The following is a 22882-nucleotide window of genomic DNA, read 5'->3' as shown; positions in this document are numbered from 1 at the left end:
AAACGATGCGTATTATGTCTTCTGAAGGGACATGTTTATCAGGCACTAAACTTTAGGAGGAATTTTAAACATCAATTATTATACAAGGGACACTGAGTAACATAAGGGACCATGTCTTCCGTGGTAGTTTTCATGAAGTTTCTATGTGGCTATGTTTTATATGGGTCCTCAAAGTGACTGTGGTTTTCCAATTCTCTTTGTGAAAAAGGGGAGGGAATAAAAATTCTTTCACAGGGATTAACGAAGATAATATGTGTGCCAGTGCCAAGGAAACTATAAAAATCAAAACTTTTATCATTTTCACTCTTACCATCTTGTCCACAATCCTCCTTTTATTGATGGGGAAGCCAAGGCCCAGAGAGGGAGGAAGAGATGTAGCTAGTTAGTGGCAACACTGGGGTTAAGACTCCTGTTTAACTCTAAATGCTACCAAAACTTCGAAACTTCTGTTTGCCAAGATGTTATTGAGATTCTGTCAGGCCACCTGCAGGGGGCGCTCTGGGGGGGTGTTGGAGGAGAATCAGAAAGGCATTCCAGGCCTTGGACCATGGTGGGGGTAGTGGCCCAAAACCAGAGGCTAGAAATGGTGTTTTAAAACCACCATAAAAAGATGTTACAAAAAAAAAAAAAAAGATGTTACTAACATGATTTTCTTTTAGTATCTGGTGGTGTTTGTCTGAACTACTTCTGCCTAAAAAGAACCAGACATCTGTTTTTTGTCGGTTAAGAAGAGCCTGTTCTCTTTCTGGCCTCCGGTGACACAGCCCTTGGGGGAGGGGGAGCTGGTGTCAGCGGTGGAGTTTTCCAGCATTAGAGTGCAACCTTCTTTTCAGCTTCCCTTCTCCAGGTCAGTGGGTCTCAAAGTGTGGTCTCAAACCAGCAGCCTCAGCGTCACCCAGAAACGTGTTAGGAACGGAGATCCTCAGGCCCTGCCCCAGACCCGCCAAATCAGAAAAGGGCTGATTCTGGTGCACGTGAAGGTGTGAGAACCATTGCTCCAGACTGTTCTTAAGGCCCGTGTGGCTTCAAAGAGTGAAGAGAAGCAGACCCACAGCGGCCCTCCCCCTTATCCCTCCCCCCACCCCCTAGGTGGGCTGTCCTTTCCAAACTCCCAATAACCATTGCCTTTTTAGGTGTGACCATCGCTGGGGGACTTACTCAAAAGGGAAGAAGTAGCATGGCCTTTGCGTGATGGCTTACCTAGCCAGTACCACCCCCGGACAGTAAAATCTACCTTTACCAGCACTTCATGTACACCTGATTCAAGAGCCCTACAATCCAATGGCCCAAATGAGTTCTGTTTTAAAGAAAAAAACATTTATCTCTTCAGCCTCTGAAGTCTATGGCTCATTTTCAGTTGAAATAAACTAAAAAGGATCCCATCAATTTTTTTAAGGTAATCAGTTCTCCAGGAAGTAAAAGCCATAGCAATCCAGAATGCAGAACTCTGTAGAAACTATTCCTTTCTACAAAGAGCTTTCACATTTCCAAATGGGTCTCCATAGAAATAGTTTATCTGCACCTGAAAGAAGACTGATACGCTTTTCAAAGCACAATAAGCCTAACGGCTTCAGCTGCTCAGCCTGCCCTTGCCCCAGACCAGTATTGTGGGTGCAGGCTTATCAGTGGGGAAAGAGCCCTCAACCATCCCTGCTGAGGGCTTTTCTTGACCGAGACGTAAACTAAGAAGGAAATGAGAATTTTGCCTGCATGGACCTCAAATTGCCCTTTTCTGTCTTTCTTTCCAGTGAAACTTTCTGGACTATGCAAGGCACTCTCCCCCAAGCATTATTTTGTAGGCAACGTGCTGGCAGGAGGGTGGGAATTTATTCTACTCAGCATGGCAAAGGGGAAGCTGGGGTTTGGGAGGCCTGGGCTGAATTCCTATACAGGTGGGTAGGAAAGCAGGCCCTGAGAGCTGGCTTCCACTCCCGGACGTGACCCGTCAGCACAACCCACCTGAGCTCTGGAGCAAGCCGCCTTGGCCAATAACGAGGGGGGAAAGACTTAAAAATGAGGAGAAAAGTAACAGCTGGAGACAAAGAGAATCAAGAACAGAAGTATCTTTCCTCTAACATAGGGTTCTTAGCCTTGAGCTGCGCGTTTGAATTTGGGGAGCGTCTATTTATTTTTTGTTGTGGTTTGTTTTAGTTTTTTTTTGTTGTCGTTTTGTTTTTTGTTTTTTTAAGTAGGTGCCACACACAGCGTGGAGCCCAACTCACTACCCTGAGATTAAGACCTGAGCTGAGGTCAACCAACTGAGCCACCCAGGCACCCCTCACCTGAGGAGCTTTTAAAATGTCTAAGGACCAGGACTTCTGCTAGACCAATTAAATCAGAATCTCTGGGAGTGGTACCCGACATCAGCATTTTTTTTTTTTTTAAAGCTCCCTGGGCCTTTCCAGGGTGCAGCCAGGATTGAGAACCATCTTTCCAGCATTCACTTGCTCCAGCAACTGTCATTTTCCTGCCTTCTTTCAACAGTGCCATGCACCAGGGCATGGCCCCTTCTCATTCGTCTTAGCTTATATTTTCTTTGTTCTTCTGGCCTTGAGGACCATGATGTAGAATCAGGAGCATCTTACACTAAGTGAAAATTTAATCTGAACTTCTTTTGCTCAAGATCCCCGATTTCCCTTTGGATCTTGTATCTTTATCAAACACTGAGTTGGAGTCCCAGAAGAAATAATTGGTTTTATTATTCAAAAATGAGATACAAAGCCAGACCTATCATTTGACTTTGAACTTCCTGGTCACTTCTGGTTGAGTATGATGAACAAATGAGCCTCTCCATAAGGAGACTGCTTCCTGACAGTAGTCAAAGAAAAGTGGAGTCTCGAGAATAGGATAGAGTCAATGTTTTACTGGACAAATGTGGTGACCCCTTTCAAAAGTATGCCATCAGGGCCTCTTCCAAACAGTCATTTTAAAGTTTGCCAACTTAAGACCCCAAGATCTTTCTTTCCCCTGCAGGGCATGGTGAGTTCTTGTCTCCTTTACAAGGCCCCTCCTCTCCTACTGAATACAAAGCCATTCTTGGAAGAGGTCTTGGGTTCCACAGATGTACAGCCAAGCCTGTGATTTTGAAGTCTCAAGGAACTTGGGTGTGATGGTCACCAGCTTTTGCCTAATGAGCACTCCCCTCCTGCTTTCTTGCCATGCAGCTCTTCCAACCACTAAAGCCTCTTAAAAATTCTGAAACAGGTTCGCCTACTCCCTCCTCACTCCCCAGTTCACCATACTCTTGGCAGGATCTGGGGCATCAATGGCCATGACAACAGCAGAAAGACACAATAGGTTGTGAACCACGCCAGCCTATGGGACAGTCTGGCCCTTCTCCTTCACTCCCCTCTGCTGCCTGGGCGTGCCTCAGCTAAGTATTATGCCCAAGTTGTTTTCAATGAAAAAAAAAATGCTGTGTCATTTCAGGGACGGACTGTATTTTGAACCTGCTAAATGTCTATTTAGGCTTTATGTTACCCTTCCTAACCTTTTACCTGTTTCCATAAAAGCTGGGTATTCCCTTTTCAGCCCTAGGCTAGAAGGACTTACTCTGGGTACTCCCCAGTCCAAAGGCCAGGAAGAAAGCCTCTCTTCTCAGAGCAGGTCAAATCAAGATCCCTGCCTTAGCCCAGTTTCCCCTGAAAATGGAGCCTGAGACAAAGCTTGCAGGAGTGGGGAGAGATGGGTTTCGGGAAAGTAAGAGTGAGGGTTTTGAAAAAGCAAGGAAGGAGATAAAGGGAATACCAGGCAGCTCATTACCAAACTGGCCATGGCGTCGTCAACAAGGCTGGTTGCTCAGGCAACAGGTACTTGATCCTGGGGCTGCGATAGAAGTCTGGCTAAGCAAGAGCTGACTTGAGGGTACCTTCTCAGGATGATGGATTTCAGACCCTGGCAAGGACCCCAGGGGTTGAGGCAAACTCTTGGGTGGCCCCTAGAAGCCTGGAGAAAGCAACAGCCAGTGCCGAGTGCTGAAGTGGAAAGGCCTGGGTTTGCCTTGGCAGATGGCTATGAAGGGGTAAGAAGGCTGAGGAAGTGGGGTACGCTGGAATCAATCTATAATCGGAGGCCAGAAGATCCACCAGGGGGGTAGGTTCCCCGGGGGTCCTGTTGGAGCAAGAGGGTGGAGAGAAATATAATTTTGATCTTATTTGACTAGTAATCTTTATTTTCTAAATTTTCTAGAAGCTCTCAGTAGTGAAGCAAGCAAGTCATCAAGAGTTCTCATTTGGTGAGTTTTCATGGAGGCATATTGCAGATTCTGCCAGGGGGTGGACCAAGTTCAGGGAGGTGAGTGTTCCAAATCCAAAGGAATGAAGGCCAGGGACAGTCAACTCTTTGCAAAGGAGGTGTGATATGGCCAGGGGAGGGGACAGCCACCATCTGAGCAGCATTTCCTGTGTGTCAGGCACTGTGCCAGGCATCGGGGGATACAGAAACGAATCCAGTCTGGTTCCTGAGGTCCAAGAGCTCCCAGACCAATAATCAAGAACTAGCCATGGAGGACCTCATGACTGGGTAGAGATCATCAACTTGGGCCTCTCTCTGAATTGTAGATGTTGATATTTACTCACTGCCAGGAAGGGTTGACTTTGAGTTGTTTTTCTACTAAACGAAAAATCCTCTGATCTACTGCCCACATTGGTGAGCCTAGGCCAGGTCAGGGCCAGAGCTCCTCCCTGAGCCTGAGGGGCCCTGGGCCAGCTGTGTGGGAACCAGCAGTTAGAGGGGCCAATGACCCACTGTGCATACTGGCAGCCCGCTAGGGAAATCCATGAAGGAAACACTTCAGTGGGTGACGTATTTTCTCCTGGGTTTCCTGCCACCTTGGAAATGAAGAAGGAGAAATAACTGGCTGCAAATGGCTGAACAGAATTCCACTAGACTGAAAAGGAGACTCTCGGACTCATGGTTGTGTCACCCCGTGCCTAGCGCACTGCCCACACTTGGTAGGTTCTCAGTCGCTGTCACTGATTGAGACTAGGCTGTTATTGGATGCACCTGAAAAGTTCTAGTCAATGCTTTTTTGGTTATTGTTTTAATTATGAAAGTATTGACTGCTATGACAACAAATTCAGACAGAGGTGTAAAGTAAAAACTGCCCCTATCAATCCGTGCTCTTACTTACCAGAGGTAATAACTTCATAGTTTCTTGTAATTCCTTCTAGAAAGATTTTTAACAAATATAAGGAGAATACACACACACACACACGCACGTACACAGTTGGTCATACTACACATCAGATCCCTAATTTGCTTTTCTCACTTAAAAATAGATAGTGAAGCTCTTTTCACACCAGCCTATCCTATTTAGTGGCTGCAAAATATATTTCAGTGCATGCGTATACCATAATTTAGTTACCCATTTACCATGTGGTTGATATATTGTTTGCAGCTTTTTGATTTTATAGTGTTACAGTGAACATAATGATGCGCACACCACTGGGCACTTCTACAAGTAAGTCCAGATGACACATTTCTAGAACTGGAACTGCCGGGTTGGATTCTGGAAGATACTACCAAATTGCTCTCTCCTCGCCCCAGATTTATTTGTAACAACTAGTGTATGAACCTGCCTATTTCCCTTCATCTACTACCTCCCTGGGATGAGGGCCAGGGGGGTTCCTGCCATGGGTCTAAGCTGTAGGAAGTTCTATTCTGGCTCTCTTCTGGCTGTGCCCTTCCTATAGGGCATGTGTCCTATGAGGTCAAGGAGATATGCCCACCTAGAGCCTGCACCCCTACCCCTATTAACCATGTTCTGTGTATCTGAGACCCCAGAATTTCCTTCTTGAAGAGCCCTAAGCCCTCCTAGGGTCTGCATAGGCTCTTTCCAGATCCATCTTCCAGACTGTATACTGCTGGTCCACTCATCCCAGACCCTAAGGTGGCCAAGGGGTAACCATATATGGAGTGTAGAGGGGCTTGGATGTGTGGGCTGGGGGGTACACATATAGATCTAAGGCCTCATGTGGAGGATGGGGCTGGGGTGGGAAAAGGAGGGGCAGGGGATAGACTAGGGGCTGAGAGCTGTATCTGGGGCAGAAGCCTAAGTCTGAGGAGTATGACAACTCTAAACTTGAACCTGGCCTTTCAGATTGTGATTGAGATATATTTATTAAGGGAAGAGAAAGGAATGTATTTTATTAAAGAGTTTGCTTGGCTTATAATCTTAAGTATTTATGTGATATGTGGGTGTGCATTTGTATTGTGCCTTTAACCCTGCAAACATTGATGGTGGGTCATTACCAAGTTTTTAATCTTTGACAATCTGTTGGCAAAAAATGATACATGGGACTGGGCATGTCTTTAACATTAGTTGAACACATTTACAAGTTTCTTAACCATTTACTTATTTGCTGTGCACTACTTTTTTATATCCTTTGTTCCTTTGCTTCTTTCTTTACTTCTTTCTTCCTTTCTTCCTGTCTATCTTTCTTAATTTTATTATTTGTAAATATCCTCTTGTGTAGTAAGCTAATTAGCCCCTTGCTCTATGTGCTGCATGTGTGTTCTCCCTTCTTTTTGTCATTTTCATCTTTTTTTTTTTTTTAAGATTTTATTTATTTATTTGACAGAGAGAGAGGGAACAAGCAGGGGGAGTGGCAGGCAGAGGTGAGGGAGAAGCAGGCTCCCCACTGAGCAGGGAGCCCGATTCGGGGCTTGATCCCAGGACCCTGGGATCATGACCTCAGCTGAAGGCAGACGCTTAACCGACTGAGCCACCCAGGCGCCCCTTTGTCATTCATCTTTTGATTTTGTTTAGTTTGGTTTTTTTTTGCCAGTGTGTAAACATTTTCTTCTTTCATATTTATCTATCATTTTCCTTCTTTTTTAAGTTTTCTTTTCTCTCTCTTTTTAATGGCTGTTGTTTACATGCTATTTATATGTTTTTCTAAAAGCTGTCTTACTCTAAAACATTTTTTGGGGCCACAAAACACTTTAGTTACAAAGTATATCTACTGACTACTATGGGGCAGGTCCTGTCACCATGGAAACCACTGCGGGGAGGGTTAGAGAAAGGTGGTGCCCACCCAAAGGGCCAAGCTCCCCCTCCTAGCCACCCTTCCACCCCAGAAGGACAAAGTTCCCATTAGTGCCTGAGACTGGGAGGTAGGCTTAGAGCCCACGAAGGAGGGCAGGCCTCGTGGGGACCGAGGTGCTGGTGGGGGCCGGCTGCTCTGCAGGCACCCAGGAAATGGGCAATGCTGGGAATGGGCAGGAGGAGGGAGACCCAGTACCCAGCAGGGAGAGCTGGGGGAGTACAAGACAGAGAGGGGGCAGCAGAGGGCAGGGCCCTGGGCACTCCAGGACTCTGCGGCTCTGAAGATCAGGGCAAAGGGGTCAGGTCATATCTTGACATCCTGCAATGGCGTCCACTTGTGCTGGTAGCTGCTTTTGCCAGCCACGTTGCACCTTGGCGGGGGTGGGGGGCGGGTGGTTCTCCTACATCAGAGAGTAGCTCTTGCTCAGCCTCGTGAAGCTCCTCAGTAGCTGCGGCTATCCACGGGGAGTAGGTGGTGGTGAACCTGGTCCACCTGCTTTGGATTTTGGACATCCATTACCACAGCCACCACCATCCCGACCCAGGTGATGAGGAAGAAAGCCCCAACACATAATCTGCCACAGAGTCACTATGGGCCAGGTGGGGGGGGCACTGGGCACCGTGGTGCTCCTTTGACATTGGCAGCCAGAGGGCTGGGTGGTCAGCACACGAAATGGTGCCGTGGGGGCCACCTCCACTGGGTCCCCTCCCGCTGCTGCAGCCCCAGCAGGAACACCCTTGGTTGGCTTCCAGGCCTGAGATTTTTTTTTTTTTTTGGTAACTACCTATGCCTTTTTCCCCCAGAACATTTTGGACATATATTGCCTCCTCAGCCAGTGAAAGATCAGCTTCAGAGGCAGAACAGAAAAAAAAATATTTGAAGAAACAAGGGCCAACATTTTCCCAAATTTGATAAAGATTATAAACTCACAGACTCAAGAAGCTCAGTAAATCCCAAGCATAAGAAACATGAAGAGAACTACACTGAGGAACACTGTAATCCAATTACTCAAAATCAATGATAAACAGAACACCTTAAAAGCAGCCAAAGGAATTATGTATAAAGGAGCAAAGACAAAGAGGACAGCAGATTTCCTATTGGAAAAAAAAATGCAGGCAAGAAAGCAGTGTGGAGGGGCGCCTGGGTGGCTCAGTCATTAAGCATCTGCCTTCGGCTCAGGTCATGGTCCCAGGGTCCTGGGATCAAGCCCCGCATCGGGCTCCCTGCTCAGCAGGAAGCCTGCTTCTCCCTCTGACCCTCCCCCTGCTTGTGTTCCCTCTTTCGCTGTGTCTCTCTCTGCCAAATAAATAAATAAAATCTTAAAAAAAAGAAAGAAAGAAAGCAGTATGGAGCATCTTTATGGTACTGCATGAAAACAAAGTCAAACCCGCTAACTAGAATTCCGTAACTCGCACAAGTATCTGTCATAAATAAAGGTGAAATAAAGGCTTTTTTTTTCAGACATACAAAAAAGGAAGGAATTCATCACCAGCAGACCTGCACTACAGCAAAAGTTAAAGAAGTCCCTTAGGCAGAAGGTCAGTGACACCAGATGAAAATATGGAACTACATAGAGAAGGAAGAGCAACTGTGTGGGTAAATACATAACACATTTTTTCTTATTATCTAAATCTCTATTCTTTTAAAGATGTATTTATTAGAGAGAGAGAGAGAGAGCACGCGCATGCACGCGTGTGCACGTGGGTGAGGAGGAGCAGAGAGAAAGGGAGGGAGAAACCCAAGCTGACTCCACACTGGGCGCAAAGCCTGACCCGGGGCTCGATCCCATGACCCAAGACCCTGACACGGAAACCACGACCTGAGCAGAAACCAAGCGTCCAACGCCCAACCAATTGCGCCACCTAGGCGCCCCTATCTAAATCTCTTTAAAGGACAGTGGACTGAACAGAAATAGGAACAATGTAGTGTAGGCCTTATAGTGCATGTAAAAGTAAAATGTAAACCACAGCCGCAGAAAAGTGAGGAGGAGAGAGATTAACCCGTGGTGTGGTCCCTCTTGTACGTGTGTTACGTCGTTTGCAGGTGAACGGTGCTAAGTCAAAGACACATACTTTAAACTTGCAGGCAGCCTCTTCTTGGCCTTCAGGTTCTTTCTGGTAAACTAGGCACATTAGTTTAATGATAATCTATTTTTACTTGAACGAAAGGAAAGTCCTTTTGTAAACTGATAAACAAAATGTCGTGTTAGCCGTTTTCCCACCAACTTGCACTTCTTTGCAGTGACGGACAGCGTCCTGTGACAGGTGATTTGCGCTGTAATGGAAAGCAGTGTTTACTCATTTTGTCTCAAGCTTCCTTCTTTTTCTCTCTTTATCTCTCTTGTTTTGTCTGTCTCCTTTTCCCACACAGGGGATTCCAGAATCCCAGCGCTTCCAGTAGGTGAAGTGTTGGTCCAGGGTTGGAAAGAACGTGGAGGCAAGAACAGCCCACAAGTGCTGGGTGAAGGAGGAAGGTCCCGGGGGCCAGACCAGGTGAGCTGCTGACCATGGCTGAAGGCAGCCAGCCAGACACACCAGGCTGAAGGCTTCATGGTGGTTTGGTTTTCACTCTGCTGAGCTCCGGATCCACATGGCTCTATGCCTCCTGCTCTTGCCGAGATCACCAGTGAGTTCCACGGGATGTTAAAATCAGTGATCAGTTCTCAGTCCTCAGGTTTGACCTATCAGCGGCCTTTGAAGTGTTTGGTCACTTCAACCTCTTTGACATACTTTGTTCACCTGGCTTCCAGGGGATCGCTCTTTCTGGGCTCTTCTCCTGCCTCCTGCCTGTTCCTTCTCTGTCTCATTTGCCAGTTCCCCCTTCCCTCCCTGACTCTTAAGTTGCAGGGGGCCTCAGGGTTCAAATCTAGGGCCACTTCTTTTCTCTACATATCACCTCCCTTCATGTCTAATCCAGGTTCTAGAAGTTATTAGGTCCAGCCCAGATCTCTTCCAGACTGGATTGCAGATTCCATCTCTCCCTCTGGGTGTGTAAGCATCTCAAAATTAACATGTTCAAAATCAAACTCTAACCTTCCACTTAAAATCTGCTCTCAAAACACCTCCCCCCACCCCTGGTCTCGGTTAATGGAGCTACATGACAATCTCTCTCTCTCTCTCACCCTTCCATCTGATCTGGTAGCAAATCCTGGGGACTTTATCTTCAAAGCATGTTCAGGATCAGCCACTTCTCACACCTCTGCTACTAGAGGTAGCCAGTCTGAGCCACCAGAATCTCTCTCCTAAATTATTCTAACTGGCTCCTAATTGATCTCTGCCTCCATCTTTGACCTACTTCAAAATATTGTCTATTCTCAAAATAGCACTCAGAGAAATTGTTTCAGAATCGAAGTCCATCATGTTACTCCTCTTCTCAAAACCCTCCAGTGGGTCCCATCCCAACCAGTAAAGCCCAGATCCCGGGAATCTGGCCCCAGCTCCCTCAGACCACACTGCTCTTCTCTCATTGGCTCTGCTCCAGCTACCAGGGCCTCTTTGTGCATGCCTAACTCACTGCGCATGCTCATGCCTCCTTTCGCACGTGCCATTCCGGGTGGGTGCGTGGATGCTGGTCCCCGAGCAAGGCAGAGTTATTACTGTGCTAATGGAGCATAAGCTTCAGACCCTTCATTTACATGGGCCTTTCTAAGTTCTTACATCTAATTTTATATTGATAATTTTATATTCTTTTTCTTAAAGAGGGTCTCCAAATGGTTTAAAGATCAGGTCCCACAAATCTTAGATCTGCTCCTGTTCTCCAGATATCTGCATGGTGCACACTCCACCTCCTTCAAGTCTTTGTTAAAATATCACCTTCAGAGGTGCCTGACTGTCTCAGTCAGTAGAACATGCGACTCTTGATCTTGGGGTTGTGAGTTCAAGCCCCACCTTGGGTCCAGACCTTGCTTAAAAAATAAAAACTCTTCACAAAATATCACTTTTAGCATAAAACTATTCTATTTATTTTATTTTATATATTTATTTGAGAGAGCATGAGCAGAGAGAGAGGCAGAGGGACAAGCAGAATCCCCACAGAGTGGGGAGCCAGAGGGGGCTCAATCCCAGGACCCCGAAACCATGACCTGAGCTGAAGTCAGACGCTTAACCAATTGAGCCCACCCAGGCATCCCCAGCATAAAACAATTTTAAATTGTACCACCATCCCTTTATTTCTGGCAACTTCCTATCTTCTTTTCCTACTTTATGTATATTTGAAGCACTTATCACCATTGGCAATACTAATATTTATCTTATTTTCTCTGTCCCTCACTAGATTTTAGCTCCACAAGAGCAAGGATTTTGGTATCTTGTCTAGGTATAAGCAAATAGTAAGTGCTCAATAAATTTTTGTTGACTGGAGGAACTTCTACTTTTGCAATGAAGGAGTGGAATAAGATAATTTGTATTTCTAGACTCCAAAAGAAAGGCAGCAGGACCCTGGGAGGAGGAGAGAGATAGAAGGAATGGAAAAGACAGGTGGCTCTGTGTTCACCAAGGGCCCAAAGCCTATGACACGCTGACAACCCTCCTATGCTGGTGTTTGGTCTGGAAGTGCGGGGCCAATAAAATATGGATGTCCTGTATGGGGCAGATGACCAGAAGCAGGAACAGGGATGAGGGCCCATTTCTGCTCTATCATTTCTAAGGCACCTCCCTGTGGAAGGATGATTCGCTTCTGAGCAGTATGCTTGAAGTCCTTCTGCTTCAGAGACTTCTTCCATGATAAGAAACCCTGTTCCCAGTAATGCTCTAGGACACTTTCTAGCCCTAGGGGGCCACTGAACACCTAAAAAGAATGGAGGTAGAATGGAAGCAAAGATAAGAGATAGAGGGTCAGCATTGGATTTAAAGGGTAGGTAAGATTAGTCCAAAGCCAGGGAAATAAGACACAGCAGGGAAGTCCAGGACAGGTCAGAGTAGACTTGGAGATGGTCAAGATTCATGATTCTGGACAAATGCCACGAACATGCAGGAGTTCTCAAGGCTCAGCAGTAAGTGGTACAAGCTGTGTGGTTCAGGGGCCAGGAGGCTTGGTGGTGGCAGGAAGCACAGGTGCATCTTGCAGACGGAGCTCCTAAGGCCTAAATCTCCTGCCAGTTGTGCCTGCCGCCAAGGACCTGTTATCAGCTGACTTTGATCTTTGACAGGGTCACTGCCTTTCCAGGGCTATCATTTGGCCTGGATCTCAAAGACTTGTGTCCAGCTGGGAGTATCCAAAGGACTTGAGAGATGGAGCAGTAGTCAGGAAAGCAAGTTTCTAAACACCCTCTAAGGATTGAGTTTGCTACTGATTTAAATGCCACTGAGCATTTGGGAGCAAAATGATGCATTTTTTTATATGGTTGTTTTATTAAGGAAATAAATCTCTACAACTTTGTGGTTGTGAACAAATTTCTTCAGCCCTAGATTTGAGAGGCATCTTCCAAAGCCTTATTTTAATTAATTTAAGCCCATTAGATTGAATTTCTTTTTTTTTTTTTTTTTTTTTAAAGATTTTTTATTTATTTATTTGAGAGAGAGAATGAGACAGAGAGAGAGAGCACTAGCAGGGGGAGGGTCAGAGGGAGAAGCAGACTCCCCGCTGAGCAGGGAGCCCGATGCGGGACTTGATCCCAGGACTCCAGGATCATGACCTGAGCTGAAGGCAGTCGCTTAACCAACTGAGCCACCCAGGCGCCCCTATTAGATTGAATTTCTGAGTGTTTCTGGCCTAAACTATGTTGTCACACTCAGATTAATTTCTCCTAGATGAGAAGCAAGGCAATTATGATTGTACACATGTGAGTCACTCATCACTGGCCAAGGCTATTGATATTTGAAAGAGTATTATTTACCTAACACGGTCAGTGATACACTGCTGAATGATAATATTTAATTAGACCATTAACTCAACATACAGCCTAATTCTTTCTCAACTAAATGGAGAGCTCCGCCTCTAGCCAGTTTGGTTCATTGCAGTTTCTCACAAGTGCTGGTACCTATGTTGGTGAGGGGTGCTGGGCTCTTTTCTGGCTCTCCACCATGTCTCCTGCTTGTATGCCTTGGATCACAAAGGCAGTGAAGTTCATGGAGGAGTCAGGAGGGCATCATACTGGATAAAAATAATGGAACATCAGGACTCTAAGCAATCCTCAGTATTACCCAAGCCTGCCTTGTCATTCTACGTACACAGAGATGGATGTTCAGACAGGAGAGTTTTTTTGGGGTTTTTGTTGTTCGTTTGAGAGAGAGAGAGACATAGCACACACGCAGGGGGGAGGATCAGAGGGAGAGGGAGAAGCAGACTCCCTGTTGAGCAGGCTGCCCGTGGGATCATGACGTGAGCTGAAGGCAGGAGCTTAACCAACTGAGCCACCCAGGTGCCCCAGGCAAGTTTTTTTTTTAAGTTTTAAATTTTAATTCCAGTATAGTTAACATACAGTGTTATATTAGTTTCAGGTGTACAATATAGTGATTCAACAATTCTATACATTACTCAGTGCTCATCATGATAAGTGTACTCTTTAACCCCTATCACCTGTTTTACCCATCCCCCACCCACCTCCCCTCTGGTAACCATCAGTTCGTTCTCTGTAAAGAGTCTGTTTCTTATTTTCTCTCTCTCTCTTTCTTTCCTTTGTTCATTTGTTTTGTTTCTTAAATTCCACATATGAGTGAAATCATATGGTATTTGTCTTTCTCTGACTTATTTTACTTAGCATTATACCCTCTAAGTCCATCCATCTCATTGCAAATGGCAAGATTTCATTGTTTTTATGGCTGAGAATATTTCATTCATATATATATATATATATATATATATATATATATATATATACACCACATCTTCTTTATCCATTCATCTACTGATGAACACTTGGGCTGCTTCCATAATTTGGCTATTGTAAATAATGCTGCAATAAACATAGAGGTGCACATAGCTCTCTGAATTAGTGTTTTTGTGTGTGTGTGTGGGGGTAAATACCCAATGATACAATTACTGGATAGTAGGGTAATTCTACTTTTAACCTTTTGAGGAAACTCCAAACTTTTCCAGAGTGGCTGCACCAGTTTGCGTTCCCACCAATGGTGCACAAGGGTTCGTTTTTCTCCACATCCTCACCAACACTTTGTTGTTTCTTGACTTTTTGTTTTTAGCCATTCTGACAGGTGTGAGGTAATATCTCACTGTGGTTTTGATTTGCATCTCCCTGATGATGAGTGATGATGAGCATCTTTTCATGTGTCTGTTGGCCATCTGGATGTCTTCTTTGGAGAAATGTCTGTTCATGTCTTCTGCACATTTATTAATTGGATTATTTGGTTTTTGGGTGTTGATTCATATCCGTTCTTTATGTATTTTGGATACTAACTCTTTATTGGATATGTCATTTGCAAATATCTTCTCCCATTCTGTAGGTTGCCTTTTAGTTTTTGGTTTTTTTTATTGTTTCCTTTGCTGTGCAGAAGATTTTTAGGTTGTTGTAGTCCTAATAGTTTATTTTTGCTTTTATTTCCTTTGCCTCAGGAGACATATCTAGAAAAAATGTTGCTACAGCCGATATCAGAGAAATTACTGCCTATGCTCTCTTCTAGGATTTTTATGGTTTTAGGTCTCACATTTAGGTCTTTAATCCATTTTAAAAAAAGATTTTATTTATTTGAGAAAGAGAGAAAAAGAGGGAAAGAAGGAGAGTGCGAGCAGGGGGAGGAGCAGAGCCAGAGGAATAAGCAGACTCCATGCTAAGCATGGAGCCGAGCACGGGCCTCCATCTCAAGACCCTGAGATCATGACCTGAGCCGAAATCAAGAGTCAGACGCTTAACTGACTGAGCCACCCAGGCGCCCCTTTAATCCATTTTGAGTTTCTTTTTGTGTATGGTATATGATATGTGTCGTGTAAGAAAGTGGTCCAGTTTCATTCCTTTGCATGTAGCTGTCCAGTTTTCCTAACACCATTTGTTGAAGAGACCGTCTTTTTCCTACTGCATATTCTTGCCTCTTTTGTCAAAGATCAATTAACCATATAATTGTGGGTTTGTATCTGGGCTTTCTCTCCTGTTCCATTGATCTATGTGTCTATTTTTTTTTTTCCTGTACCATACTGTTTTGATTACTACAGCTTTGTAATATAACTTAAAATCTGGAATTGTTATACTTCTAGTTTCGTTTTTGTTTTTTTTCAAGATTGCTTTGTCTGTTTGGGGTCTTTTGTGGTTCCATACAAATTCTAGGATTATTTCTTCTAGTTCTGTGAAAAATGCTGTTGATATTTTGCTAGGGATTGCATTAAATCTGTAGATTGCTTTGGGTAGTATGGACATTTTAACAGTATTTGTTCTTCCAATCCATGAGCTTGGAGTATCTTTCCATTGGTTTGTGTTGTCTTCGATTTCTTTAATCAGTGTTTTATAGTTTTCAGAGTACTGGTCTTTTGCCTCCTTGGTTAAGTTATTCCTAGGTATTTTATTATTTTTGGTGTAATTGTAAATGGGATCACTTTATTAATTTCTTTCTGTTGCTTCCTTATTAGTGTATAGAAATGCAATGGATTTCTGTACATTGATTTTGTATCTCACAACCTTACTGAATTCATTTATCAGTTCTAGTAGTGTGTGTGTGTGTGTGTGTGTGTGTGTGTGTGTGTGTGTGGAGTCTTTAGGATTTTCTGTATATAGCATCATATCATCTGTACGCAGTGAAAGTTTTACTTCCTTCTTCCCAATTTGAATGCCTTTTATTCCTTTTTCTTATCTGATTGCTGTGGCTAGGACTTCCAGTACTCTGTTGAATAAAAGTGGTGAGGTGAACATCCTTGTCTTGTTCCCAGGGAGGAGAGGTTTTAAGGTCACAAGGCAAGATAGTGGCAGAAACTGGATGCTGGTTTTTTGATTCTTGAGGAGTATTCAGAATGCTGAACTGCTAATTTATAATTAGACTCTAGAAGAAGAGTTCTCTCTAGCTTTGTCATTTTGATGCGGGCTGCTCTTAAAAATCCTGTCTCTCAGAGCACTTTAAGAACAGGGAAAACCAGAGCAGGAGTGGGCACCACCATTTTTCAGGACTTCCCTTTGGCACTCTCCCCCCAGGACAAAGGTGAAGTGGTAAATAAAAGCCAAACGCTTGTGTTTTGTTCCACCAAACCTTAGGAAACAAACACTAGAGAGAACTCAGAAGATGAAGTAAATATGGACACAGATGTGAGTGGCTGTCCCGCACTGCTATCACAGGGCTCCTGGGTGGCTCTATTGCTATCGCAGGAGTCGGGTTGCCTGATATCTCATGGGAGAAGTTCCTTTCACTTTGTTCTCTGCCTCTGGCTAAGACTGTGTAAATATTGGAACCGGTTTCAGGACAGCTCTGCCCTCTTGGCCCCCAGTGGAATTAGGGGAAAAGTCTGTACTCCTGCCTGGGTGGAAAGGGAAAGGGGAGTAGCCTTGGGCATACCTACGAAGGGAGCCCTGGAGGCAGGAGCCGGGGCTGTGGGCAGCAGCTGCACTCCAGAGTGTTGGGGTTCTCCCTTTGATTACCTCGGAAAGTCTTACTGGAGGTTTTAATGCTGAAGCAAGCAAGGGTGAATGTGCCTACTTAATGTTGTTATTCCTTCATTTATTTATTTAATAAATATCTATAGAGTGCCTTTTATGTGTCCAGAACTGCTTATAATATCCCCTCGTATTCCTTCCAATTGGCTTAGCCCCTTCAACTAAGTCCAGCTTGCCTGTTCCAGCATATGATAGGCATCCCCATATACTGCAGTGCGCCGCCGTGTGCATTGGCCACATCTCTAGGGTTGCTTCTCTCTCTCCCTTTCTCCTACTTCCCCTTCCTCCTTTGGGGACCGTGCCTTGCCCATGCCCCACCTCCACTTTTGGTTCCATATCTTAGTTCCTTGGATCCTGGAGGCTTTCATCTGTTGTTTGTTTTTTAACCTACTGTACATCAGTATTAGTCTAGAATGTATGTTCCATAAGGGTAGGAATTTGCTGTATCCAGTGTCTACATCAGGGGCTAGCATTCTACATAGTAGGGGCTCAATAAATATTTATAGAATAAATCAATGAATATTGGGCAATTTTAAAAAGTGCATAGGGCAGCACCACTGCTCTCAGACATCTTCTTAATTTAAAATTAATACACCAGGATTAGGAGCTTCATTTCCTCCCCTTGAGCATGAGCTAGACTTAGTGACTTATCTCCAAAGAATGAATATGGAAATGGAAAAATAGGAACTTTACTGGGTAGGAATCTGGCAGACATTTCCTTAGCCAAGTGTCAAGGTTAATGACATCTGTGTTAAGTTATGTTGATAATATATATCCTCGATATGATATGATGAGGAACGCACTTCAACTCTGTGGTATTCTCCCCCCAAGACCAAATCCTGGTCACCATGAGAAAAACATCAAACAATTGAGAAGTAGTCGACAGAATACCTGACGCACTCTTTCAAACTATCAAGGTCCTGAAAAATCAAAGCAAGACTGAGAAGCTATTATAAATTAAAAGAAAGTAGGAGACATGACATCTAAATGTGATGTGGTATTTTAGATTAGATCCCAGGATGGAAAAAGGACATTAGTGAAAAAAACTAGTGAAATCCAAATAAAGCCTGGAGTTCAGTTAATAGTGATGTGTCAATATTAGTTTCTCAGTTTTGACAAATATATTATGTTTATATAAAATGTTCACATTAGGGGAAATCAGGTGAAGAGTATATGGGAATTTTTCTGTACATCTAAAATTATTCAAAATAAAAAATTTATTAAGGCATAAAAGAAGCAGTATATTCTCTCTTTTTTTTAGATTTTATTTATTTATTTGACAGAGAGACACAGCGAGAGGGGGAACATAAGCAGGGGGAGTAGGAGAGGGAGAAGCAGGCTTCCCACTGAGCAGGGAGCCCGATGCGGGGCTCGATCCCAGGACCCTGAGACCATGACCTGAGCTGAAGGCAGACACTTAACGACTGAGCCACCCAGGCGCCCCTATTCTTTTTTTTTTTTTTTTTTAGGATTTTATTTATTTGTTTGTCAGAGAGAGAGCAAGAGCACAAGCAGGGGGAGCAGCAGGGAGAGGGAGAAGCAGGCTCCCTGCTGAGCAAGGAGCCCAAGGCAGGACTCGATCCCAGGACTCCAGGATCATGACCTGAGCCAAAGGCAGACGCCCAACTGACTGAGCCACCCAGGTGTCCCCAAACTCCATGATTATTCTAATAGCTATGATGTTAACTATCCTGAATAGTCTGGATTAGTAATTATAGGGCCTACAGTAAGAGCAGTTTTGACTCCTTTTATTTATACTTCATTTCCTTTTCTTGCTTTCCAGCCTTGCCATTGAGTGTCTGGGTGTAGTGTGTCTCTCTGGCACTCCTTAGGGACATGACACTAGGCCTCTGACTTCCTGCTGCAAGTCCTTCAACCATGGGTGAAGTTCTATTACTACTGTGTGCGTGAGTGGGACCCATCCCTTGAACCAGCTTCTACTTATCAGAACACTCTCCCTGCAAGCATGGCTCTCATCCTTCTCTCTTGTGGCTGCCGCAGCCTCACATCATGCAAGAAAATGAGCAGCCATTTGAGGAAACCCCTCTAAGGATGACCTGCTGTGCCCTGAATGCCAGCAACCATCTCACTTCCCTGCACACTGCCAGTTCTGCCTTTGCTTCCAGCTCGCTCGGGACTGGAAGACTGGGCTGCTCAGTCTGGTGGTCTTTTGCTTCCAGCTTACCCCATTGCCCTTTGTGCTTCTCCTCATGTCCCATGCTCTCTTTGACTCCACTCTCATTGACCCACTAGGATGCCAACTTGTGTTTCCATCCTCTGCCTCCCCATACCCGAGCCAGTGATGGGAGAGAGGAACGAGAATACTGGGCAGTTGCACTGGAGGCCGGCTGCAGAACCTGGTGAAATGGGAGGGATGAAGAAGTAAGGAGAGGTTCCAGAAACTCTTGGTCTGCCGAAGTAGTTTTCCACTATGAGGAAACATTGTGCTAGAATAACCCAGAGATACCCCAGCTTGCCAGGATATCCTAAAAAAGGACAGGTTGCTGGTGGTTGTATAACCTTAAGAACACACCTGTTATCACCCACTGAATCTGCCAGGAGTCAAGGGGACACTGCAAACACCATGGAATTCAAACTCCCCAGCTCCCCACCCCAACCCCACCTGAGCCCAGCCACTCCTCAGCCTCATCTCTTTAGACTCTCTTCATTTCTATAAGCTCTTCCTTCCAGTCTGGCCACTGGTTTGGCCCACAACTAGTCTGGATTCATCAAACTGTCAATATCATGAAAGACCCTGTCCACAAAAAGAAAAGGCAGGGGACTGTTCTAGATTAAGAGAAACTAAAGAGACATGATAAGTAAACATAAGTCATTATCCTCAGTTGGAATCTTGACCGAGGGAAAAAAAAAACTACAAAACTACAAAAGGACATTATTGGGACAACTGAAAAAATTTGAGTATAGATGAACTGGATCCTACTACTGTTATCAGTGTTAAATTCTTGAATGTGACAATATAGTATCATGGTTGTATAGGAGAATTGCCTTATTGCCTTGTTCCTTTGAAATAGATTCTGAAATATCTGGGAGTGGTGTGTCGTAATGTCTATCTGCAACATACTTTCAAATGACTCAGCAAAGTGTCTAAGTGTAAGTGTATGTATGTGTGTTTAGGGAAGGCAAACATGACCAACTGTTAACAATTGGGACTTTAGATTATGGCTGTATGGGTGTTCATTATACTCTTCATCTTTTCTGTAAGTTTAAACTTTTTCAAGATAAAAATTTGGAGGAAAAATATTCTATCGATCTTTGAATCTGCAGTCCAAGGCAGTCACCTCCTCTGTGAGGCCTGCTGCTTGGCCCCAGTCTGAAGGAGCAGCTCCCTCTTCCATCCTCCTGGAGCCCATGGGTTTGCCTGTTACATCATCGAGCCCAAGCTGCCCTGGAGTGCCACAGTCCCTCTCCTTGGGCTGTGAGCCCCTGCAGGGCAGTGACGGCAGGGACCTGGGGAGAAGGAGAGGGTGAAAAGCAAGGCTTGCCACAGCCTAGCTTGGCCTGAAGAGCAACCCTCCTGCCTCTGACCTGTGACCTGAATGCCAGCAAACATCTCACTTCCCTGCACACTGCCAGTTCTGCCTTTGCAGTAACGGCCCTCCCTGCGCCTTTGGGGTCCTGGCCTCCCAGACAGAAAGAGGGACCGATTCCAGAGTAGAGGGATCTATTTCAATGTTGTCTCAGGGTCCAATTAGGGAAGCAGACCACTCTGAGTGGGTGTATTAAGGTTAGGGTTCTGCTGAGGAACAGAATCAACAGGATGTATATAAATGAAGAGAGGGGTGGGAAGAGCAAGGGTTTGGGGGAGAGAGAGGGAAAGAGAGAAAGATTTTAAGGAATTGGCTCACATGATTGTAGAGGCTTGGCAAGTTCAAAATCATCAGCATAGGCCAGCAGGGTAGAGACCCAGGGAGGAGCTCCAGAGAAGAGTCCAAAGGTGGCCTGCCAGCAGAATTCCCTCTCCTGAAGAGGTCAGTCTTCCTATTAAGGCCTTCATTTGGCTGGATGAGGCCATCCACGCTATGAAGGATAATCTGCTTTACTCAAAGTCCACTGATTTAAATATTAATTTCACCTAACAACATATTCACAAAAACATTCAGAATAATGTTTGACCAAATACATGGGCACTGTGGACTAGCCAAGTTGACATACAGGATTCAACATCAACAGCCATTCCATGTCAACTTGGCATCCATACATATCTCCTTAAACTGCACTTACTCTCCAAATAAAGACAATAATAAGGTAATAATTCCACCTAACTTGATATGACTCTCTTGTATATAATTGAAAATGCACTAACCCTTTCCCTAGAAGAGGATGCAAAGTCCTTGGGTGATGTTTATTCTTCTCCTTGATATCCCATAACTGAAATACTATGCTGTAAAGTTAACAATACTATGATATAAAGTCAGAACATCTTATGTTACATAAGGGGATAAGAGAGGAAAGAAAACAAAGATATTAAACACACACACACAGCACAAAATAAGGAAGAAATCCTCATGACAATTACAGTCCTTGTTTTCTGTAACTGGGAATGTGGTTGTAGCTGATATTTATAATTACCTTTTCCTACTGCCCATTCCATATTCCCTTTGTCCTTGGCTGATGTGTTTCTTTACCTGGTAGGATGCCCTGAACCATCATTCATGGAGGATCAAGGTCATTAGTAATCTTGCCTGAATTTGATTGTTGTAATTTTCCACCGACTTTAATGACAGGGCATGGTAATACTAAGAGACACCCTTAAGGGATCTCCTATACTCCAGACATACTCTTCCTTACCTCCATCGTGATGTTCAAGGGGTATGTTTTGGCCCCACCTTCTCACAACTGACTCTGTCTAAAGCTGTTTGGCCATCTTGAAATCTTTCTCAGGTCCTGATTCTGGGTCATGCTCAGGGCATTCTCTGGATATTTCCTTCTGTTCAGGCCATTTCCTATGTTCATTTATGTCTACATATACCTGGTAGGGGGAGCTTAAGATGAAGTCGGTTGGAGCTGCCCTTTGGCATAATTTTTTCTTAATTATCCCTAATCAGTGGCATTTACTCTTGACCCTCTGCTTGTCAGAGGGCCAAACTTACAGACATTTTAAGCTTAAAACAAACATTTACAAAGCTGAACTTTGCCTATTCAGTGACAAACACACAAACATCCAGAACTCTAAATATTGTATTTTATCATTAGTTCGTTTTATGAAATGAGTGTGAGAATTTCCCTTCCCTGCTAGAGGCAAGCATTGAAATAATACACATACATTTTGGAAGAGATTTCCAGGGGTGTGTATTATACACTATTAACTGAGCATGAAGAGGACTCCAGGTGTATCTGCCTTGTAACTTACCTGGAGAGCACCCTGCCTGCTGACAGTGCTGAGGGGGCATTGTTACCCCACTGCCAGCTAAGGTGAGTGAACACTGAATGTGAGAAATATCAACAGAAGGAAAACCTTCAAGTCTTGGGAAGAGTCTGGTTGGGGGGAGGGAGTTGGGGAGGACCAGATATGCCTTGGGAAAATAGAGAGGCAGCAGCCTGGCAATTTGATTTCCCTTTTGAAATAGTAGGCTCTGTCCTTGGTAGCAAGAAGCAGAAAATATTTAAAAAAAAAAATATTCATTTGAAAAAAAATTGAAAAGCTATGAATAAAAATAAGCATATGGTTTGGTATCCTGATTTTTAAGAGTTTACTGTAACAAATATTCTTTGAAAAAACAGAATTTGAAGGTCAGAAAATTAAATCAGATTTAAGCGTTGAGAATCTTGTCCCATATTTTTCTCTTTCAAAGTTTATATGGTCAATTAGAACCTATAATTACTTTTCCTAGTTGAGGGCATCAGATCTTGGCATCTGTATTGTATTTGTTGAAAGAAATTTCCATATAATAAGGCGTTTGAGCTTCTGTTAGATCATCCACAGAAACAATGCCCAACAGGTTATAAAAAATTCTCTATTCCAAATACCCTTATAAACTGGAATTTTCATTCTTTTTTTAAGCAAGAACCTTAGGACAATTGGTGGTAGGCTTAAAGAAAGTCTTTGGAGGGTGCCTGGGTGGCTCAGTCCATTGAGCGTTCAACTTGATTTCGGCTCAGGTCATGATCTCAGGGTCGTGAGATCGAGCCCCACGTCAGGCTCTGCGCAAAGCATGGAGTCTGCTTGAGATTCTCTCTCTCCCTATCCTGCCCCCCTGCCCCCGGCTTGTGCACATTCTCTCTCTCTAAGAAAAGAAAGATAAAGTCTTTGGAATAGGACGGACTCACGTGGCATCTGTCTCTGTCACTT

The 22882-nt window shown here is 44.3% G+C and overlaps 1 protein-coding gene and 1 long non-coding RNA gene across 2 annotated transcripts in view; both read left to right on the top strand.

Moving 5' to 3' along the window:
* The window catches only part of LOC118528404 (uncharacterized), a 51503-nt gene extending 31881 nt beyond the window's left edge, over window positions 1-19622 (top strand). Inside the window, exons 3-6 of the long non-coding RNA XR_004913630.2 lie at window positions 4189-4234; window positions 8511-8645; window positions 9420-9541; window positions 18356-19622. This is a non-coding gene — a long non-coding RNA (uncharacterized LOC118528404). The remainder of the gene's footprint in view (window positions 1-4188; window positions 4235-8510; window positions 8646-9419; window positions 9542-18355) is intronic.
* A 2285-nt stretch (window positions 19623-21907) lies between these two features.
* Window positions 21908-22882, top strand: part of BDH1 (3-hydroxybutyrate dehydrogenase 1) — a 43412-nt gene continuing 42437 nt past the window's right edge. The window contains exon 1 of the mRNA XM_036080813.2: window positions 21908-22005. The gene's annotated coding sequence lies outside the window, so the exon portion shown is untranslated. The remainder of the gene's footprint in view (window positions 22006-22882) is intronic.

The sequence above is a fragment of the Halichoerus grypus genome, chromosome 1 (genome assembly GCF_964656455.1).
Source record: "Halichoerus grypus chromosome 1, mHalGry1.hap1.1, whole genome shotgun sequence".
Classification (NCBI taxonomy): Eukaryota; Metazoa; Chordata; class Mammalia; order Carnivora; family Phocidae; genus Halichoerus; species Halichoerus grypus.
The sequence above is the reverse complement of the archived record's forward strand: the minus strand, read 5'-3'. Positions and strand labels throughout refer to the sequence as shown.